The following is a 23,545-nucleotide window of genomic DNA, read 5'->3' as shown; positions in this document are numbered from 1 at the left end:
TCACTAAAAGGGATTTCTAGAGGGGGGTGAATACACTACTTGACAAATTAAAACCTAGACTTTCCCTAATTTTAATTGTTGGAAGATTTTTGCATTTTTAGCAAGTCAAACACACCCTTCACATGCAAGTCTATGAGTATAGCAGCGGAAAGTAAGAACATACAACTGCAAAGTAAGGAGTAGAATTTAGGAAGATCAAACGCAAAGATTGACACAATAGTACCAAAATTCGGAGTCTTCGAGGCAAAATGGTTCAGCAAAACAAGAATGATCTTGGGCCTCTCGGAGAAATCTGTATGACCGATCTTCCCAACTTGGTGAGACCGAGGTGAAAATAGAGACTTACCTACTTGAAGAATGGGATTACTTTAAAACACATGTAAATCCTTCCTTTCCATTCTTTTTAGTAAAAATGCTCAAATATTTTGGCCAAAGCTCTCAGAAAGTATGCAAGTGTTTTACAAGAATTTTCATAAGGATTTGCAAGTATTTTTCACAACTACATGAGAATTGAATGGTTCCAAGAAAGCATGAAATGAGAATATGAACCATACAAGAATCTTCATCTAGATGTTGGTCGATGACTAGGTCACCTATATTAGAGTATATTGACTTGAGGAGCCAAGCAAGAGTGCTTGATCATAGGTCATACTCATTGTTAAACTCAAAATGGGGTTGCCTTTTTTTGTTAAGCATTTTCATGTTTTCATATCACTTGAGTTTCTTTACCTCATGGATTTGTATAAAGCTTTATCAAGGATATGAGTGCATACCTTCGAATGATGTTGATGACGTGGCATGTAGGTCAACTTGTTTGTGGATGCTCAATGTGGATGAAGATCATTTTGAGTTGGGAGAAATCCTTGTTGTTTTGACACACTTTTCACCTACATTGGTTAGTCATGAAAGGAAGAACATAATATATCCAAATGAAAAAAATGAATTTATTCGTCAAATGGTTGTCAAGGATATGATTTTGTTGTGTTCTTCCTCCACCTCCGAAGAAGGGGCTGTTGATACTTGGCCATGACAAGATTGCTTATGATCTGAGTTGATGGCAATCTTTTGAAGTGTACTTCTTCCAAGTACCTATAGAAGGATTACTATCTCCTTTACCAACATGATCATGAAAGAAATGATGATGAACTTTAATATGTTTAGTTCAAGAATGTTGCACGGGATTGTGAGAATTTTTATAGCACTTCCATTGTCACACAACAATAGAACATGTTTCACACGAATGGCATAATCCTTAAGAGTTTGCATCATCCATAGTAATTGCGCCCAACATGATCCAGTGGCAATGTATGCCGCTTTGGAGGTAGATAGAGATATCGAGTTTTGTTTCTTGGATGACCAAGACACAAGAGATCTCCCAAGAAATTGACATGTACCCGAGGTGGATTTTCTGTCAACCTTGTCTCCAGCATAGTTCGAGTTGGAATACCGAACCAGATTAAAAGAAGATCCCTTGGGATAAAATATGCCAAAGTTTGGTCTATGTATCAAGTATCCCACAATTCTTTTCACGACCTTTATATGACACTCCTTAGGTGCAGCTTGGTATCGGGCACCCATGCAAACACTCAACATGATATCGGGACAGGAGGCACATAGATATAGCAATGAACTGATCATTGGTCGAAAAACCTTTTGGTCAACTGGTTTGTCCTCCTTGGTGAGGTCACCATGTCCACTAGTAGGCATAGGAGTTTTCATACCTTTGCACTCTTGCATGTTGAAATTCTTGATTAAGTCCTTGGTGTACTTGGTTTGAGAGATAAACGTACCTTGTGTCGTTTGTTTGATTTGCAAACCAACAAAGAATTTCAGCTCACACATCATGGACATCTCATAGTTCTCACACATCAACCATCCAAACTTCTCACTAAAATGTGGATTATTAGATCCAAAGGTAATATCATCCACTAAAATGTACGAGTTTTAAAGCGAATGAATCTCTTAGTTTGTATGCCACCGAAGATTTGATCTAGCGGATGATTATTGTTCACTTGTGCTTAAACTTGTGACAACCTTTTCTTGTTGGATGGTGGAGCTTCCTCATCATCATCTTCTTCGTTGCCGTTGAAGGTGTCATATCCTTGAGGTGGTGGTGAAGAAGGTTGAGGTGGATCATCATGATGTACTTCTTCCTCCTCTTCATCATGTTGTGTACCACTTGTGAATGCCTCCAAGTTGTTTTGTGGTTCGCCTTCATGCGAAGTAGGACCTTCCACTTGGGTTGACGAAGTACTTTCCTTCAACTCCTTGGGACGAATCTTGCCGATGGACAAGTCTTGAATGAGTTTTGAAGGTTCCTTATCTCCTACATCATTTGGCAATTGTTAAACTTGCAAACCATTAGATTCATCAAACTTCACATCTACCTTCTCTTCAAATTTTTGAGTGAAGTTGTTGTAGACAAGGTAAGTGTGAGAGTTTGATGTGTAGCCAATTAGGAAACCTTCATGAGATTTAGGAGAAAATTGGAACGATGATGCTTATCAAGAATGTAGTACTTTGAGCCGAATACTCGAAAATATCCTACTTGGGGTTTGTTACGAGTGAGTAGCTCGTATGTCGTTTTACCGAGAAGCTTGTGTAAGTAGAGTCGGTTTGTGGCATGACAAGTTGTTTCCATGGCTTGTGCCCAAAAGTGTCTTAGCGTCTTGTATTCGTTGAGCATCGTTCTAGCCATCTCTACGAGAGTCATGTTCTTCCTCTAAACAACTCCATATTGTTGAGGTGTGTATGTGGTTGAGAACTCATGTGAAATGCCCTCTTCATCAAGAAAACAATCCACATTTGTGTTCTTGAACTTTGGTCCATTGTTGCTCCGAAATTTCTTGATCTTCACTTCAAACTAATTTTGGGCTTTCCGAGTGAAGTTCTTGAATATCTTTTGTACCTGCGACTGGTCATCAAGAAAGAATACTCACGTAAATCTGGAAAAATCATCGACAATAACTAGACCAAAATAATTTCCATCAAGGCTCTTGTAAGCTTTGGGACCAAATAGATCCATGTGAAGTAGCTCGAGTGGCCTTCTAGTAGTGAAGATGTTTTTCATGGGATGACTTCCACTGACTTGTTTTCCTGCTTGACAAGCGCTACAAGGTCTATCTTTGTCAAATATAACATATTTATCAGCAAGAATATGATCACCTTTGATAAGCCAGCCTAGATTATCCATACCAACATGTCCTAGCCTTCTATGCCATAACCAACCTTTAGAAGATTTTGCAATTAGACATGTTTCATGAGATCACAGCAAGACATGTATGAGGTTTGGATTTTGCAATAAGACATGTACGAGGTTTGGATTTTTTTTATATCACCCCTACGAAAACCAATAAATACCATGTTGTAATTATCTCGGCGAAACACTTGGCAATCAACTTCCATAAATAGCACATTGAAACCAAAGTCCACTAATCTAGATATGGAAACAAGGTTGTAATCAAGGGATTCGACAAGCATGACATTTTGAATGGAAGTATCAACAGATATGTCCACCTTACCAAGACCAAGTACCTTACCCTTGGAGTTGTCACCAAAAGACACATACCTATGTGGTCCATGGTTTGGTGTGATCTCATGAAACATGTCTATGTCCTCGTTCATGTGATCGGTGCATACTCTATCGAGAATCCACTCCTTTCCTTCGGCCAAGTTGTCTCCAAGGTTTTCCATAAGACTTAGGCTCCTCATGGTCTTCTAATACTCGATGTCAACCTTCTCGTCTTCATCGTAATAGTCGTGCTCCACATTGTCATCATTAAATGGTGTATCCTCATCATAAGAATCAAAAGATTCGTCAGAATTTTGGCCATAACAATGATCAATTTTATGATTGTGAATGGCTTCAACAATGATGTTATTGATGGTAATGGCATCTCCTTCAGCACACATGAGATCGCGAAGCTCAAATAGGCAGTTAGCAAAGTTTGGATCATTGGGCTTTGTTTTGTGAAAAGCAATTGATTTTTGGAAAATGACATCAAGTTTTTTCAAGGAGTAGTCGCGATATCTTTTCTCCAAATCTTTCCGCGATGTATAAGCACACTCAAAGTTCTTCATTTGATTAAGGACATTTCTTGGCAGTCCTCTAATGATGAGATTAATAGTTTTAAGATTGCCAAGCATATTAACTTATTCATCATGAGAAGGATGTAACAGATGAATGGAAACACGTAGGGATTTTCAATATAATTGCTCAAATCGAATTCATCAAATATATCAACAATTTCACCTTTCCATTTACTATAGTAATCACATTGATAATAGGCACTCTAAAACTAAGATTCTCCAAACAATACACATCCATCTTCCTACTATGGTGGTTAAACCAAGGCTATGGAGACCAATGCTCTGATAACAATTGTGGGATCCCTAGAATGGATGTTTAGAGGGCAGTGAATAGACTACTTGACAAATTAAAACCTAGCCTTTTCCTAGTTTCAATTCTTGGCAGATTTTAGCATTTATAGCAAGTCAAACACAACCTACACATGCAAGTCTATGAGTATAGAAGCGGAAAGTAAAGACATGCAAGTTCAAAGTAAGGAGTAGAGTTTAGGAAGATCAAATAGAAAGATTGACACAATGATTTTTGGCGTGGTTATGATAGGTGTTGCTATCGTACGTCCACGCTAATGGAGACTTCAACCCACGGAGGGTAACGGTAGGGTGATTCCATGGAGGGATCAATGCACGAAGGGTCCAGAGAGAAACAACCTTATCTATTCCATCACGGCTTACATCCACGAAGGACTATCCTAACTCAGGATAGATCTTCATGAAGTAGGCAATCTCCTTGCCTGTACATACTGCTTGGTTAAACCTCACAACATGAAGTAGGAGGCTCCCAAGCGACACCTAACCAAATAGGAGACACCACTCTCCAAAAGGTAATAGATACGATAGTATGATGAACTCCTTGCTCTTGTGCTTCAAAAGATAGTCTCCTCAACACTCAATAACTCTCTCACAAATTTAGCTTGGGAAGTAGAGATTGATTGGGTGGAAAGCAACTTGGGCAGGCTAGAAATCAAGATTCAAATGGTAGGATTGGAATATCTGATCTCAACACATGAGTAGGTGGCTCTCTCTTAGAAAAATGAATTTGGTAAGTGTTGGGTCGTTCTGAGTGCTTCCTCTATGAATGAGAGGTGATGAAGGGGTATATATAGGAATCTCCAAAAATCCAACTGTTACAACATTATTGCCCAACTCGGTGAAACTGAAATGACACTCGGTGGCACTGATTAGTGCAAAATGTGGCAACTTTTGTCTTTTCGATGAGATTGATCTATGAATCTTGGTGGTACTGATTTTGAGTAGCCTGGTCAGTTTCCACAATTCAGTTTTACCTATTCTCAGAACTCATAAATTCTGATTTTATGAAGTTGGTTATCCAAGCTGGGGGGCACTGATTTCGGTTGCACCGAAATGACACTTGGTGGTACCGAGACTCTAGGGTTTGGCATGGGATATGCCTGATGTAAAACTCGGTAGGGCCGAATGGATAAAGTTGGTGGCACCAAATTTTGGATTTTTAGGTTTTGGATAGAATACTTGTGGGATAATTTAATGAGTATTTTTGGTGGCTAACTCTAAGCACTTGAGCAACCAGATCATCATAGTCACCTCATCCCCTTTTAATAGTATTGGCTTTCTTATGGAATTGAATGTGATCTCTCACAAAATATAAAATGTAGAGTCTTGAGGCTTGAAGCTTGGACAATCCTTTTCCTTTCCTTCCTTTGGGCTTCTCCTTACAATCATTAGTCAATCCTCTGTGTGGACTATATCTGAAATATTCTAGGTAAAAGTATTAGTCCAAGAGACAATGTATGTTGTCATGAATTGCCAAAACCACCAAGGGAGCATATGTGCTTTCATGTTCACGCCCACTCCGGCAACCGAGGCGGACGGCCTGAGCCATGGTTCCCCTTGCTATCCTCTCGTCCCGGTTCACACCTTTGTGGATGAGGAGGCCATGCTCGGCTTCGTCTCAGCGTCCACCGGTGCCTCTGGCGTCATCCGCCTCGGAACGGGGATGGAGAGCCCTAACATCAATGCCCCGCCACCGCAAGAGGCAACCATGGGCTCGAGGAGCCACGCGGGGAAGCGCTTTGGCCACCTCTTTGGATGCGCTGTCATCGCCATCGACCGCCGCCGTGGCTCGTGAGATCCGACGGGCCTCCCCGCCGTGCCGCATGGAATTTTCCTCTATCCCTCGCCATCGCCTCTTCCTCTGAGGAGGAGGGCTCCTCCCTGGTGCGTCGATGACGCGGTCTGGGGATGCGATGGTGGCCTCGCTCACGCAAGCCACATCTCCTCCCATCGTTGTGTTAAGGAGAGGTGGGGATCGGGTAGCTGGATTGGGTCGGGTCTCTACCCTTATTCCGTCGCTGCCCTCTCCCCCCTCTCTGTCTCTCTTATGCGGTTGCTCGAGTGGGCCAGCCAAAGGTTGTAGTGGTCCAATCTCCACATGATTGTCCCCTCGGCTGTGGGCCGGCCTAGACAGGATGTCATTTTATTTTTATTTTTCTCTGCTTTTAGTTAAAGTTAGTACTAATTATTGTATTAGTGCATTTTTAGACTCTGTCTAGTACTGTTTATTATCGAGTTTGACTACTACTTACATTCTAGTCCAGTTCTAGTAATAATTTCTGTGATTATATTATGCAATGGACTGATAATATAAATAAAGCACCGGATTTCATATGGGAAGAATGACATGTTCTATGTGTTTACCAAATATCAATTTCTCTTGAATATGTTCTTGCGATTGAGATCATCTTTTGTCGCATATCAAACTTGCAAATTTGTTAATATTTCTCCCTCGTTATATTTGCAACAACAAGGTAATGAGTTGGGATGTACTTCTCATTTGCAAATTATACCGTCTTACTGTGAGGTCTACGCCTCGTCAATCTCGACAAGCGATTACCTCCAACATGTAGTCCTTATATTTTCATTGTAGCACACACAAGGTAATAGAAATGCAGTCTATTATTACACAACTCGGGTTGAATGTTTTTCAAATTTTTCACTTGAGTATCAATTTTTTTCATTCTTATTACACAACCATGATGGTTTTTAATTTACCACCCATAAATTAATTATCTCTGGTTCCCCGTGTAGGCGAACATGACTACCAAAGATTTTGAGGAGCTGATACGTCTCCCTCGTATCTACTTTTTCAAACTCTTTTGCCCTTGTTTTGGACTCTAGTTTGCATGATTTGAATGGAACTAACCCGGACAGACGTTGTTTTCAGCAGAATTGCCATGGTGTTGTTTTTGTGCAGAAATGAAAGTTCTCGGAACGTCGTGAAAATTTACGGAGATTTTTTCTGGAATAAAAGAAAAATACCTGCGCAAAGATCCACGTGAGGGGGTGTGCCAGTGGGCCACAAGCCCACACGGCGCGGCCAACCCCTAGGTCGCGCCATGCAGGCTTGTGGGGCCCACGTGGCACCACCACCCCCAATCTCAGTCCTATATCTTCCGTTTCGTCTGGAAAAAATCAGAGAGAAGGTTTCATCGCGTTTTGTGATACGGAGGCGCCGCCACATCCTGTTCTTCATCTAAGGGCAGATCTGGAGTCCGTTTCGGGCTCCGGAGAGGGGAAATTGTCGCCATCGTCATCATCAACCTTTCTCCATCGACAATTCCATGATGCTCTTCATCGTTCGTGAGTAATCTCATCGTAGGCTTGCTGGACGGTGATGAGTTGGATGAGATCTATCATGTAATCGAGTTAGTTCTTGACGGGGATTGATCCCTAGTATCCACTATGTTCTAGATTGACGTTGCTACTACTTAGCTATGCTTAATGCTTGTCACTAAGGCCCAAGTGCCACGATTTCAGATCTGAACCTATTATGTTGTCGTCAATATTTGTGTGTTTTAGATCCTATCTTGCAAGTTGTAGTCACCTACTATGTGTTATGACCCGGCAACCCCGGAGTGACAATAGCCGGAACCACTCTCGGAGATGACCATAGTATGAGGAGTTCATGTATTCACCGCGTGTTAATGCGTTGGTCCGGTTCTTTATTAAAAGGAGAACCTTAATATCCCGTAGTTTCCATTAGGACCCCGCTGCCACGGGAGGGATAGACAATAGATGTCATGCAAGTTCTTTTCCCTAAGCATGTATGACTACATACGGAATACATGCCTACATTAGATTGATGAACGGGAGCTAGCCACATATATCTCCGTGTTATAGCTGTTACATGATGAATCACATCTGTCACACTCATCCATCACCGATCCACTGCCTATGAGTCTTTTACTACTGGTCCTCGCTACGTTACTTTGTCTAGGCTTGTCCCTTGCTACAAGAGGGATTGGGCCACTTTGCTGTTGTCACTACTGCTGTTACTTTGGTGTTGCTCTCGCTACTGTTGTTACTTGTTACTTTGCTGCTGCTACTACTGTTCCTTGCTACTCCGCTGTTACTTGTTGCAAGACTTTGTTGGCGCTAACAACCCGTCAACAAGGCTCTTCCTGGCACTGTTGCCAGGGAAGTATAGCAATAGTCTCAAGAATTGTCTCCCGTCAACGTGCCTTTTCTAGCGCCATTGCTGGGATTGTCAAAGCTTTTCTCTGGTGTCGTTGCTATCATACTACCTTTCTAGTGATACTTTGCTTGCAGACACTAATCTTTCAGGTGTGGTTGAATTGACAACTCAGCTGCTAATACTTGAGAATATCCTTTAGATTCCCCTTGTGAACGAATCAATAAATTTGGGTTGAATACTCTACCCTCGAAAACTACTGCGATCCCATACGCTTGTGGGACATCAAGGCTTTTTCTGGCGCCGTTGCCGGGGAAGCACAACTATATTCTCAGAGTCACTTGGGATTGACGTATGCTGATCACTATGAGGAATCCGAAAGATCCAAGAACTAAAATCCTGCCTTCCACTATGAGGAGAGGTAAGGAACTGCCATCTAGCTCTGCACTTGATTCACCTTCAGTTTTGAGTAAGTCTGCGACATCACCTCCTGCTAGAAATCTTGATTTGTCGCATGTGCTTGATGATGCTACTTCTGCTGCCCATGATGCTTATGATGCTATGCTTGATACTATGCCTGATGATTCTATGCTAGATACTATGCCTGATGATGCTATGCTTGATACTATGCCTGATGATGCTATGCTTGATACTATGCCTGATGATGCTATGCCTGATACTGCTTTGCCACTAGGTGCATTCCTTGATGCACATATTGCTAGAGCTGCTGCTAGATGTGATGATGCTTCTGAAACTACTGATACTATTGAAGTAGAACCTGCTACTATGCCTGAATTGCTTGTTATGCCTGATACACGCTATGTTATGGAGGGAGAGATAGCTTAGGACTTTCTTGCGTGTAAGGATAGCTATGATGTTGAGAAACTTCTGTGCAAGTGGAAAGAAAAATCTCTGAACGCTAGGATGAAATACGACCCGAAGTTTGCTACTTCGCCTATCTTTGTGACCGATAAGGATTATAAATTCTCTGTCGACCCTGAGTTAATCACTCTGGTCGAATCTGATCATTTTCACAGTTATGAGTCTGAAACGGTTGTAGCCCATCTTACCAAACTGCACGATATAGCCACCCTATTCACTAGTGAGGAAAAGATCCGCCACGACTATATGCCCAAGCTATTTCCTTTCTCGCTAAAGGATGATGCTAAGACCTGGTTCACTTCTTTGCTCCTGGTTGTGTGTGTAGCCCCCAGGATATGGTCTACTACTTCTCTGAAAAATATTTCCCTGCCCATAAGAAGCAAGTTGCCTTGCAGGAAATATACAACTTTGCTCAAGTTGAAGAAGAGAGTCTCCCACAAGCTTGGGGGAGGCTCATCCAGCTACTGAATGCTTTGCCTGATCACTCTCTTGAGAAGAACGAAGTACTTGATATCTTCTATAATGGACTTACCAATGCTTCCAAAGACCACCTAGATAGTTGTGCCGGTGCTGTTTTTAGGGAACGAACCGTAGAACAAGCTGAGATTCTGTTGAATAACATCTTCTGCAATGAGAATGCTTGGACTATTCCCGAACCACATCCTAAGTCAACTCCGAAGAAAAGAGGTATTCTATTCCTCAGTCCTGAAGATATGCAAGAAGCCAAGAAATCTATGCGAGAGAAAGGCATTAAATCTGAAGATGTCAAAAATCTACCACCTATAGAAGAGATCCATGGTCTCGATAACCCGATACAGGTAGTAGAAGTAAATTCTCTGCGTAGGTTTGATGAGAGTGATATTCCTTTTGATAAACCTGCTAGCTTATGCATGGATGAATTTGATAACTTCGTTGCCAAACAACAGAGTTTTATTGATTATGTTAGCAGACAATTGGAAAAGAATGCTCGTATGCTTAGTCATTTAAGTGGTTGTGTGGACAGAAATGTCAATGATCTTAAGCTTCTGAGTAAGCATGCCTCTATGGTTACTACTCAGGTAGAACAAGTACTTAAAGCTCAAAATGACTTGCTCAACGAGTTGAGTGACAATGCCGTCAGAGTCGTCACTAGAGGCAGTAGAATGACCCAGGAACCTCTGTATCCTGAGGGTCATCCGAAGAGAGTTGAACAAGTCTCAAGGAGTTAGCACTGATGCACCTAATCATCCTAGAAAGAAGAAGAAAGATGATAGGAACCTGCACGCTAGCAACCCTGTAGCTGTTACCCTTGAGAGTCCAAACGATGCCTCTATCTCTGATGCTGAAACACAATCTGGTGATGAACATGAGCCTAATGATAATATCAATAGTGATGTTCATGAAGATGCTCAACCTAGCAATGAAAAGGATGTGGAGATTGAACCTAGTGTTGATCTTGATAACCCACAGCCTAAGAATAGAAGATACGATAAGAATGACTTCACTGCTAGGAAGCATGGTAAAGAAAGGGAGCCATGGTTTCAGAAACCTATGCCCTTTCGTCCCAAACCATCCAAGAAAAAGGATGATGAGGATTTTGAGCGCTTCGTTGAAATGATTAGACCTGTCTTTCTGCAGATGCGTTTGACTGATATGCTCAAGATGTCTCCGTATGCTAAGTACATGAAAGATATTGTGACTAATAAGAGGAGGATACCTGATCTTGAGATCTCCGCCATGCTTGCCAACTACACTTTCAAGGGTGGAACTCCTAAGAAACTTGATCCCAGTGTGCCCACTATACCTTGCTCCATTAAAGGCAACTACGTTAGAACTGCGTTGTGCGACCTTGGAGCCGGTGTTAGTGTTATGCCTCTCTCTCTTTATCATAGACTTGAACTGGATAAGTTGACACCCACTGAAATATCTCTGCAAATGGCCGACAAATCAACTGCTTTCCCTATCGGCATTTGCGAGGATGTGCCTATTGTGGTTGCTAACACCACTATCTTAACAGACTTTGTTATCTTGGATATTCCCGAGGACGATGCCATGGCTGTCATCCTCGAGAGACCCTTTTTAAACACTGCAGGGGCTGTTATAGATTGCAACAAAGGCAATGTCACTTTCCATGTCAACGGTAATGAGCATACGGTGTACTTTCTGAAGAGACAATATCGAGTACATTGCATCAATGCTATCGAAAAAACTTCAACGATTCTTATTGGGAGCTTTGAATGCCCTATTCCTCGTGTCAAGATGAAGTATGATTTGCTTGTTGGGGAGATACACATCCCCATTGAGGTAACTTAGTGACTATTGAAAAATTCTCCGTTCTCTTTTGCGATTCGAGAAAGTTTTGTCGAGGGGATTTGATCAACCCCATTGACGGATTTCTTTTGATGACCATGAGATGGACGAATCGAGGAGTCACAAACCTCTGTTCCAAGCTTTCACTTCAGGTTGCTTAGAAGAAAAATGATAGATTTAGTTTAGTTTTCCCTGTTTTCTGTTTTTGCGTCCACTAGAAAAGTACCCCGAAAATAAAAGTTCTCTGAACGCTGTGAAAATCTAGTATGATTTTTTCTGGAATATTTGAAAAATACTGGGACAAAGAGTCTGTCTGGGGGCCACACCAGTGGGCCACAAGCCCTAGGGGCGCGGGAACCCCCTGGCCGCGCCACCCAGGCTTGTGGGGCCCATAGGCACCCCCTCCACTCATTCATGCTCCCATCGAGTTCTCCTACCTCCAGAAAAAATCGTTTCGCAGCTCACACAACAGTGGCATCCTTAGTCCACTCCGCAGTATCCCGGAGCTTGTTATTTCCCTCCTTGGGAGTAGACCAACTTAGGCCAAAATCCTAAGCTTGGGGGAGTACATGTTCTCACCAACTTTACATTCTTGCTTATGCTTTCACTTTGTTAGCCGCTGTTCACAGTTTTCCACTGTATCATGCATGCTAGTTTATTTTCTTTTTCTCGTTTTGTTTTCGTGTGTCTATCTAGTTTGAGAAAAACCAAAAAGATTTTCTTTTTCTTCTATTGCTTGTTGGGAGCTTTCCCGTGTAGATAGTTTTCTTTTTCTTTGGGTCAAGGTAGAAGATATTGGTTACAATGTTTAGTGGCTCTTGCATGCATACGTGGTTAGCTTTCAAAGAGCCATATTACTTTGTCTTCTCCTTTGTGTTTGTCTGCAGATTCTAGCTTTAGTCCAATGCACGAGCACTCTTATTATTGTTCACATCGTTCGGTCGTCCAAGTGAAAGGCAATAATGACGATATATGATGAAGTGACTGAGCCTGGAAAAGCTGGTATGAACTTGATCTATTTTGTTTTTGTAAATATGACTAGCTCATCATGCCTGATTCAACTTTGTTGTGAGAGAAACATGTTTGCAATGACAACTTAGAGATCATAGTTGCTTATGCCATGCTTATTTAGCTAGGAGCTTATAATGGTTTGTCTTGGATGCCTACATGAATGTTGAGATGACTATGATGTAGTATGATAGGATCGTATCCTCCTTTGAATGTTTCAAGTGGCTTGACTTGGCGCATGTTCACGCATGTAGTTGAAACAAAATCAACATAGCCTCTATGATATTCATGTTCATGGTGATTTATGTCCTACTCATGCTTGCACTCAATGCTTAGTTAATCTCAATGCATTTTGATGACTGTAGCCGCTCTCTAGTTGGTCGCTTCCTAGTCTTTTGCTGGCCTTCACTTATACTAAGCGGGAATACTGCTTGTGCATGCACCTCCATAAACCCAAAGTTGTGCCATATGAGTCCACCATACCTACCTATGTGCGGTATCTACCTGCCGTTCCAAGTAAATTTGCATGTGCCATTCTCTAAATCTTGAAGAAATAATCTATTTTGCATGCCCGAACCGCTCATGTGGTGACAGAGGGCTATTGGTATCTTGCATGCTAGGCGTGTTATCCTCGATATGTGTTTATTCACTAACATTCACGAGAAAGGGGCCGGTAATTGGAATTCCCAGTTCCATACTCAAATCGAAAAGATAATTGCAAACAAAACTCCCCCAGGATTGATGTTGGTTTGGATGGTACCCGAGGATTTGGCTAGCCGTGGAGTGTGATTGATTGGTGGTGGGGGAGTCAAAACTTTACTTTTCTGTTTGGGAACCACCTATAGCATGTGTAGCGTGGAAGATGTTGAGAACTCTTAGTCATTGCGTTGACAATGAAAGCATGCCACCCAAAATTATTATCTCTGTTTTCAAAGCTTGAGCTCTGGCACCTCTGCAAATCAATGCTTCCCTCTGCGAAGGGTCTGTCTATTTATGTTCCTGTTGAGTCATCCTCCTCTTACAAAAGCACCAATTAGAGAGCACCTCTGTTATTTTTATGCTTTGCTTTTAACTGTGTTGAGTGTGACTATGACCGGATCTTTATTGCCTTGAATTACAATGTTTAGTCAGCCCTTGGTCTTTTAAGGTGCTCTGCATTTATGTTTTGCGGTCTCAGAAAGAGCTAGCGAGATACCATCTATTCGTACTGCTTCATGTTGTTTTGATTGAAGTTTTGATACTTCAGGCTTATTATTATCTGCTCGCTAGTTGATTATGCCATTGATATGAGTTTACCGTGAGACCTAGATGTCATTTGCTTGTGATGTTGCTGAAATTCTGGTTGTGAGTTAGACATAGTTGCAACAACAAGATCAAATAGAGTTCGTCAAAGTTTTTCTTTTGTCTCTCTTAGTTTGTCAACTGAGTTGCTTGAGGACAAGCAAGGTTTAAGCTTGGGGGAGTTGATACGTCTCCGTCGTATCTACTTTTTCGAACTCTTTTGCCCTTGTTTTGGACTCTAATTTGCATGATTTGAATGGAACTAACCCGGACTGACGTTGTTTTCAGCAGAATTGCCATGGTGTTGTTTTTGTGCAGAAATGAAAGTTCTCGGAACGTCCTGAAAATTTACGGAGATTTTTTCTGGAATAAAAGAAAAATACCTGCGCAAAGATCCACGTGAGGGGGTCTGCCAATGGGCCACAAGCCCACACGGCGCGGCCACCCCCTAGGTCGCGCCCTGCAGGCTTGTGGGGCCCACGTTGCACCACCGCCCCCAATCTCAGTCCTATATCTTCCGTTTCGTCTGGAAAAAAAATCGGAGAGAAGGTTTCATCGCGTTTTGCGATACGGAGGCGCCGCCACATCCTGTTCTTCATCTGGAGGGCAGATCTGGAGTTGGTTTCGGGCTCCGGAGAGGGGAAATCGTCGCCATCGTCATCATCAACCTTTCTCCATCGACAATTCCATGATGCTCTTCATCGTTTGTGAGTATTCTCATCGTAGTCTTGCTGGACGGTGATGAGTTGGATGATATCTATCATGTAATCGAGTTAGTTCTTGACGGGGATTGATCCCTAGTATCCACTATGTTCTAGATTGATGTTGCTACTACTTGGCTATGCTTAATGCTTGTCACTAGGGCCCGAGTGCCATGATTTCAGATCTGAACCTATTATGTTGTCGTCAATATATGTGTGTTTTATATCCTATCTTGCAAGTTGTAGTCACCTACTATGTGTTATGACCCGGCAACCCCGGAGTGACAATAATCGGACCACTCTCGAAGATGACCATAGTATGAGGAGTTCATGTATTCACCGCGTGTTAGTGCGTTGGTCCTGTTCTTTATTAAAAGGAGAACCTTAATATCCCGTAGTTTCCATTAGGAACCCGCTGCCACGGGAGGGATGGACAATAGATGGCATGCAAGTTCTTCTCCCTAAGCACGTATGACTACATACGGAATACATGCCTACATTAGATTGGTGAACGTGAGCTAGCCACATATCTCTCCGTGTTATAGCTGTTACATGATGAATCATATCCGTCACACTCATCCATCACCGATCCACTGCCTATGAGTCTTTTACTACTGGTCCTCGCTACGTTACTTTGTCTAGGCTTGTCCCTTGCTACAAGAGGGATTGGGCCACTTTGCTGCTGTCACTACTGCTGTTACTTTGCTGTTGCTGTCGCTACTGCTGTTACTTGTTACTTTGCTGCTGCTACTACTGTTCCTTGCTACTCCGTTGTTACTTGTTGCAAGACTTTGTTGGCGCTAACATCCCGTCAACAAGGCTCATCCTGGCGCCGTTGCCAGGGAAGTATAGCAATAGTCTCCAGAATTGTCTCCCGTCAACGTGCCTTTTCTGGTGCCATTGCTGGGATTGTCAAAGCTTTTCTGGTGTCGTTGCTATTATACTACCTTGCTACTGATACTTTGCTTGCAGACACTAATCTTCCAGGTGTGGTTGAATTGACAACTCAGCTGCTAATACTTGAGAATATCCTTTAGCTTCCCCTTGTGAGCGAATCAATAAATCTGGGTTGAATACTCTACCCTCGAAAACTTCTACGATCCCATATGTTTGTGGGACATCAGGAGCTTGCCCTCAATGGCCAAAACTACCGTACATGGGTTATGGACATCGAGATCGGTCTTGTGTCCCGTGGGATAGCGCGTGCAATCCAGTCCCCGGAGACTCCTCTCCACGTCGGAGCAACGCTGCTGCCAGAACATCACAACTATGTTGCTTTATTCATCATAAGGCAGCATATTCATCCAGATCTCAAGTCTGAGTATTTACGGGAGGAATCTCCTAGTACTCTATTTTTGGCCCTCAAAACGAGGTATGAACAACACAAGGCAATATTCCTGCCAGAAGCACTCCATGATTGGACTCATCTCTGCATTCAGGATTTCTAGTCCATTGGTGAGTACAATCATGTTGCTCTTAAGATATGTTCCAAACTGCGCTTTTGTGAGAAGAAACTACTAATGGAGGGATGATAAAGAAAACTTTTTCTACTGTGCTCCCTTCAGATAGGATCCTCCAAGAAAAATACCATGCTCATAACTACAATGTCTATTTCGAGCTTATTCACATGTTGTGCTCGTCCTTGGGCTTCTCCACGAGTGTCCACACGTCATTTCTCTCGAAGTTGTGTAGCTATTTGTGCATGGCATTCACCCAATCCGGATCTTGAAGTGGTTCTTCTACCTTTATAGGCTCAATGCTAGAGATAAATGAGTAACGCTCACAAAAATTAGCTAAACGAGTTTTAGAGCGAGTGATTCTCTCAGTTTGTATGTCATCGAAGATTTGATCTAGCGGATGATTATTGTTCACTTGTGCTCCAACTCGTGTAAGCCTTTTCTTGTTGGATGGTGGTGCTTCCTCATCATCATCGTCTTCATTGTCGTTGAAGGTGTCATATCCTTGAGGTGGTGGTGAAGAAGGTTGAGGTGAATCATCATGATTTACTTCTTCCTCATCTTCATCATGTTGTGTACCACTTGTGAATGCCTCCATGTTGTTTTGTGGTTTTCCTTCATGCAAAGTAGGACTTTCCACTTGGTTTGATGAAGTACTTTCCTTCGACCCCTTGGGATGAATCTTGCCGATGGACAAGTCTTGAATGGCTTTTGAAGGTTCCTTATCTCCTACATCATTTGGCAATTGTTAGACTTGCGAACCATTAGATTCATCAAACTTGACATCTACCTTCTCTTCAAATTTTTGAGTGAAGTTGTTGTAGACACGGTTAGTGTGAGAGTTTGATCTATAACCAAGTAGGAAACCTTCATAAGATTTAGGAGAAAATTTGGAATGGAGATGCTTATCAAGAATGTAGCACTTTGAGCTGAATACTCGAAAATATCCAACTTGGGGTTTGTTACCAGTGAGTAGCTCGTATGTCGGTTTACTGAGAAGCTTGTGTAAGTAGAGTCGGTTTGTGGCATGACAAGTTGTTTCCATGGCTTCTGTCCAAAAGTGTCTTAGTGTCTTGTATTTGTTGAGCATCCTTATAGCCATCTCTATGAGAGTCATGTTCTTCCTCTAAACAACTCCATTTTGTTGAGGTGTGTATGTGGCTGAGAACTCATGTGAACTGCCCACTTCGTCAAGAAAATATTCCACATTTGTGTTCTTGAACTCCGATCCACTGTTGCTCCGAACTTTCTTGATCTTCACTTCAAACTGATTCTAGGCTTTTCGAGCGAAGTTCTTGAAGATATTTTGTACGTGCGACTTTTTATCAAGAAAGAATACCCACGTAAATCTGGAAAAATCATCGACCATAACTAGACCAAAAGAATTTCCACCGAGTCTCTTGTAAGCATTGGGACCAAATAGATCCATGTGAAGTAGCTCGAGTGGCCTTCTAGTAGTCATGATGTTCTTCACGGGATGACTTCCACTGACTTGTTTTCCTTCTTGGCAAGTGCTACAAAGTCTATATTTGTCAAATATAACATCTTTATCAGCAAGAATATGATCACCTTTTATAAGCCAATCTAGATTAGGCATACCATCATGTCCTAGCCTTCTATGCCATAATCAACCTTTAGAAGATTTGGCAATAAGACATGTACGAGGTTTGGATTTTTTAGTGAAATCGACAATGTATAGATCACCCCTACGAAAACCAATAAATACCATGTTGTAATTATCTCGGTGAAACACTTGGCAATCAACTTCCATAAATAGCACATTGAAACCAAAGTCCGCTAATATAGATATGGAACGAAGGTTGTAATCAAGGGATTCGACAAGCATGAGATTCTGAATGGAACTATCAAGAGATATGTCCACCTTACCAAGACCAACCCTTGGAGTTGTTTCCAAAAGTCACATACCTATGTGGACCATGGTTTGGTGTGATCTCATGAAACATGTCTATGTCCCCGGTCATGTGATCGGTGCATCCACTATCGAGAATCCACTCCTTTCCTTCGGCCATGTTGTCTCTAAGGTTTTCCATAAGACTTAGGCTCCTCAAGGTCTTCTAATAATCGATGTCAAACTTCTCGTCTTCATCGCAGTAGTCGTGCTCCACATTGCCATCGTTAAATGGTGTATCCTCATCATAAGAATCAAAAGATTCGTTAGAATTTTGGCCATAACAATGATCAAGTTTATGAATGTGAATGGCTTCAAAAATGATATTATTGATGGTAATGACATCTCCTTGAGCACCCATGAGGTCGCGAACCTCAAATAGGCAGTTATCAAAGTTTGGATCATTGGGCTTTGTTTTGTGAAAAGAAATAGATTTTTTGAAAATGACATCATGTTTTTTCAAGGAGTAGTCGAGATATCCTTTCTCCAAATCTTTCCACAATGTATAAGCACACTCAAAGTTCTTCATTTGATTAAACACATTTCTTGGCAGTCCTCTAATGATGAGATTAACAGTTTTAAGATTGCCAAGTATATTAACTTATTCATCATGAGAAGGATGAAAGGGAGGCACGTTGGGATTTTCAATATAATTTCTCAAATGGAATTCATTAAATATATCAAGCAGTTTACCTTCCCATTGACTATAGTAATCCCCATTGAGAATAGGCACTCTACAACTGAGATTTCCCAAACAAAACACATCCATCTTCCTCCAATGGTATTTAAACCAAGGCTATGGATACCAATGCTCTGATACTAGTGGGATCCCTATAATGGATGTCTAGAAGACGGTGAATAGACTAGTTGAAAAATTAAAACCTAGCCTTTTCCCAGTTTCAATTATTGGCAGATTTTAGCATTTATAGCAAGTCAAACACACCCTACACATGCAAGTCTATGAGTATAGAAGCAGAAAGTAAAGACATGCAATTTCAAAGTATGGAGTAGAGTTTAGGAAGATCAAACGCAAAGATTGACACAATGATTTTTGGCATGGTTCCGATAGGTGGTGGTATCGTACGTCCACGCTAATGGAGACTTCAACCCACAGAGGGTAACGGTCGGGCGATTCTACGGAGCGCTCAATCCACGAAGGGTCCAAGGAGAAGCTACCTTGTCTATTCCATCACGGCTTACGTCCACGAAGGACTAGCCTCACTCGGGATAGATCTTCGTGAAGTAGGAAATCTCCTTGCCCATACATACTTATTGGTTCAACTCCACAACACGAAGTAGGAGGCTCCCAAGCAACACCTAACCAATTAGGATACACTGCTCTCCAAAAGGTAATAGATACGATAGTATGATGAACTCCTTGCTCTTGTGCTTCAAATGATAATCTCCTCGACACTCAATAACTCTCTCATAAATTTACTTGGGCTGAAGAGATTGATTGGGCGGAAAGCAACTTGGGTAGGCTAGAAATCAAGATTCAAATGGTACGATTGGAATATCTTGATCTCAACACATGAGTATGGGCTCTCTCTCAGAAAAATGAATTTGGCAAGTGTTGGGTCGTTCTGAGTGCTTCCTCTATGAATGAGAGGTGATGAAGGGGTATATATAGGAATCTCCTAAAATCCAACCATTACAACATTATTGCCCAACTCGGTGAAACTGAAGTGACACTTGGTGGCACCGACTAGTGCAAAATGTGGCAACTTTTTTCTTTTCAATGAGGCTAATCTATTAATCTTGGTGGTACTGATTTTGGCTAGTCTGGTCAGTTTCCACAACTCAGTGTGACCTATTCTAAGAACTCAGAAATTCCGATTTTATGAAGTTGGTTACCCAAGCTGGGGGCACTGATTTTGGTTGCACCGAAATGGCACTTGGTGGTACCGAGACTCTAGGGTTTGGCAAGGGATATGCCTGATGTAAAGCTCGGTAGGGCCGAATGGATAAAGTTGGTGGCACCAATTTTTGGATATTTAGGTTTTGGATAGAATATTTGTGGGATAATTTAATGAGTATTTTTGGCGGCTAACTCTAAGCACTTTAGAAACCACATCATCATAGTCACCTCATCCCCTTTTATTAGCATTGGCTTTCTTATGGACTCGAATGTGATTTCTCACAAAATATAAAATGTAGAGTCTTGAAGCTTGAAGCTTGGCCAATCCTTTTCCTTTCCTTCCTTTGAGCTTCTCCTCACAATCATCAGTAAATCCTCTCTGTGGACTATATGTGAAATATACGAGGAAAAAGTATTAGTCCAAGAGACAATGTATGTTGTCATGAATTATCAAAACCATCAAGGGAACATATGTGCTTTCACGTTGACGCCCACGCCGGCAACCAACGCGAACGGCCCGAGCCGTGGCCCCCTTGGATATGCTCCCGTCCGGATGCACACCTTTGTGGATGAGGAAGCCACGCTCAGCTTCGTCTCAACGTCCACCGGCGCCTCCGGCGTCATCCGCCTTGGAACGGGGATGCAGAGCGTCGATGTTAATGCCTCGCCACCGAAGGAGGCAACCATGGGCTCCAGGAGCCATGCGGGGAAGCGCTTTGGCCACCTCTTCGGGCGTGCCATCATCGCCATCGACCTCCGCCCTGGCTCGTGATATCCGACGGGCCTCGACCTCGCCCCCCTTGTCGCATGGAATTTGCCTCTATCCCTCGTCATCGCCTCTTCCTCTGAGGAGGAGGGGTCCTCCCTCGTGCATCGATGACGCTGTGTGGGGATGCGATGGTGGCCTCGCTCACACTAGAATCCTGTCCTCCCATCACTATGTCAAGGAGAGGTGGGGATCGGGTAGGTGGATCTGGTCGGGTCTCTGACCCTTATCCCGTCGCTGCCCTCTCCTCTCTCTCTCTCTCTCTCTCTCTCTCTTATGCGGTTGCTCGAGTGGGCCAGCCAAAGGCTGTAGTGGCCCAAGCTCCACGTGCTTGTCCCCTTGGCTGTGGGCCGGCCTAGGCAGGATTTCGTTTTATTTTTATTTTTCTCTACTTTTAGTTAAAATTAGTACTAATTATTGTATTAGTGCAGTTTTAGGCTCTATCTAGTACTGCTTATTATTGAGTTTGACTACTACTTACATTCTAGTCCAGTTCTAGTTATATTTGGTGTGATTATATTATGCAATGGACTGATAATATAAATAAAGTACCGGATTTCATCTGGGAAGAATGGCGTCTTCTATGTGTTTACCACATATCAAGTTCTCGTGAATATGTTCTTGAGATTGAGATCTTATTTTGTCGCATATCAAACTTGCAAATTTTTGAATATTTCTCCCTCGTTATATTTGCAACAACAAGGTAATGTGTTGGGGTGTACTGCTCATTTGCATATTATCCCGTCTTACTGTGAGGTCTAGCCTCGTCAATCTCGACAAGCGATTACCTCCAACATGTATTCCTTATATCTTAATTGTAGCATACACAAGGTAATAGCAATGCAGACTATTATTGTGAGATCTAAGCAACCTTCGATGTGTTATGTTACACAATTGAGGTTGATAATTTTTCTAGTTTTTCACTTGAGTATCAATTTTTTTCATTCTTATTACACAACCATGATGGTTTTTAATTTACCAGCCGTAAATTAATTATCTCTGGTTCCCGGTGTAGGCGAAGATGACTACCAAGGAGTTTGAGGAGCTTGCCCTCAATGGACAGAACTACCCTACATGGGCTATGGACATCAAGATCGGTCTTGTGTCCCGTGGGATAGTGCATGCAATCCAGCCCCTGGAGACTCCTCTCCCCGTAGGAGCCACGCCGCTGACAAAACAACAAAACTATGTTGCTTTATTCATCATAAGGCAGCATATTCATCCATATATCAAGTCTGAGTATTTACGGGAGGAATATCCTAGTACTCTATTTTGGCCCTCAAAACGAGGTATGAACAGCACAAGGTAATAGCCCTGCCAGAAGCACACCATGATTGGACTCATCTATGCCTTCAGGATTTCAAGTCCATTGGTGAGTACAATCATGTTGCTCTTAAGATATGTTCCAAACTACGCTTTTGTGAGAAGAACCTACTAAGGGGGGAATATAGAGAAAACTTTTTCTACTATGCTCCCTTCAGATAGGATCCTCCAACAGCAATACCGTACTTGTAACTACACTGTCTATTTCGAGCTTATTCACATGTTACTTCAGGCTGAAAAGCATGGTGAGCTACTTGCTAAGAATGTCTCTGAGTGCCCACTTGGGTCACAACCTTTGCGTGAAGTTCATCTGATTCTTGCGAATAGACAAAAGTTTAATGGTACCTTTCGAGTTAAACATTCCAATTTCGAGCACAAGCAAACGCGCAAGGGGAACAGAAGATTCAGAAACCCAGGCAAGGGAAAAGGCACTGCAAAGCCCAGGTTTGATAAATCTAAGCTTTGGAACAAGTGTGGATGATACACACATTCTACTGAAAAGTGCATAATTCCCAAGCATCTGGTTATGTTGTACCAGTAATCTCAGGGACGAAAAGGACCTCAAGGGAAAAGTCTTGAAGCCAACTTCACCCTTCATCTGCATAGTACAAATGGAGCTCGTGGTTCGCACGATGTTCCTCCTGGACCGAGCACCGCCATGATTCCTTACCCGCTTGAGGACCCTGCTGAAATGAAGGACATGTTGATTGAGTACACCTCAAACAATGTGTTTGGCGACTTCGACTAGTCCCTCAATCTCCTTGGTGATCTACTTAATTGTGTACATTTGTGATGATTGTAATAAGAACATATGTTTGTTGTTGTCTTTATATTATATTGTATCAACACATATGATATAATAAGATTGTATTCTATGTATAAACATAAGGTTTTCTTATTGAAAATTCTTTTGTTTTATATAGTTTTCTATGGGGACAAACCGATGGAAGAGGAATTATGCCTTGGGGACAGTGGTACCACAAACTTCATACTAAGGGAGATTAAATATTTCCAAACTCTTGAAAAGATTAATGGAGATATTCTAACTACTGTTGGATGTGATACAGTGATTGCTTGTATTGGACGTGCCATATTCACCCTCCCAAGTGGTACACAAGTGACGATTGAGGATGCTTTATTGTATCCTGACTCATCATGTACCCCGATTAGTTATCGAGATATCCGTAAAAATGGTCTCCATATTGAAACCCATGAGGACAACAAAGAGGAGTATCTACTCTTTACTAAAGATCACGAATATGGAAAAAAGTACATGAGAAAACTCCTTCTCCGTCGTCTGGTTTGTAATAATGTACATCAAACCCGTGGAACATGTTGCATACAAACTAACTTTCCAGAATGTTAACACGTTCCAAACCTGGCATGATCGCCTAGCCCATTCTGGAATCCGGGTGACGAGAAAAATTACTAGTAATTTAATTGGTCATGATTTGCTTGAGTCAAAATTTCCTCAATCTACTGATTTTGTGTGCACATCTTGTGCCACGGGAAAGCTAATTTTGAGGCCCTCATAC

Source organism: Hordeum vulgare, chromosome 5H (genome assembly GCF_904849725.1).
Source record: "Hordeum vulgare subsp. vulgare chromosome 5H, MorexV3_pseudomolecules_assembly, whole genome shotgun sequence".
Classification (NCBI taxonomy): Eukaryota; Viridiplantae; Streptophyta; class Magnoliopsida; order Poales; family Poaceae; genus Hordeum; species Hordeum vulgare.
The sequence above is the reverse complement of the archived record's forward strand: the minus strand, read 5'-3'. Positions refer to the sequence as shown.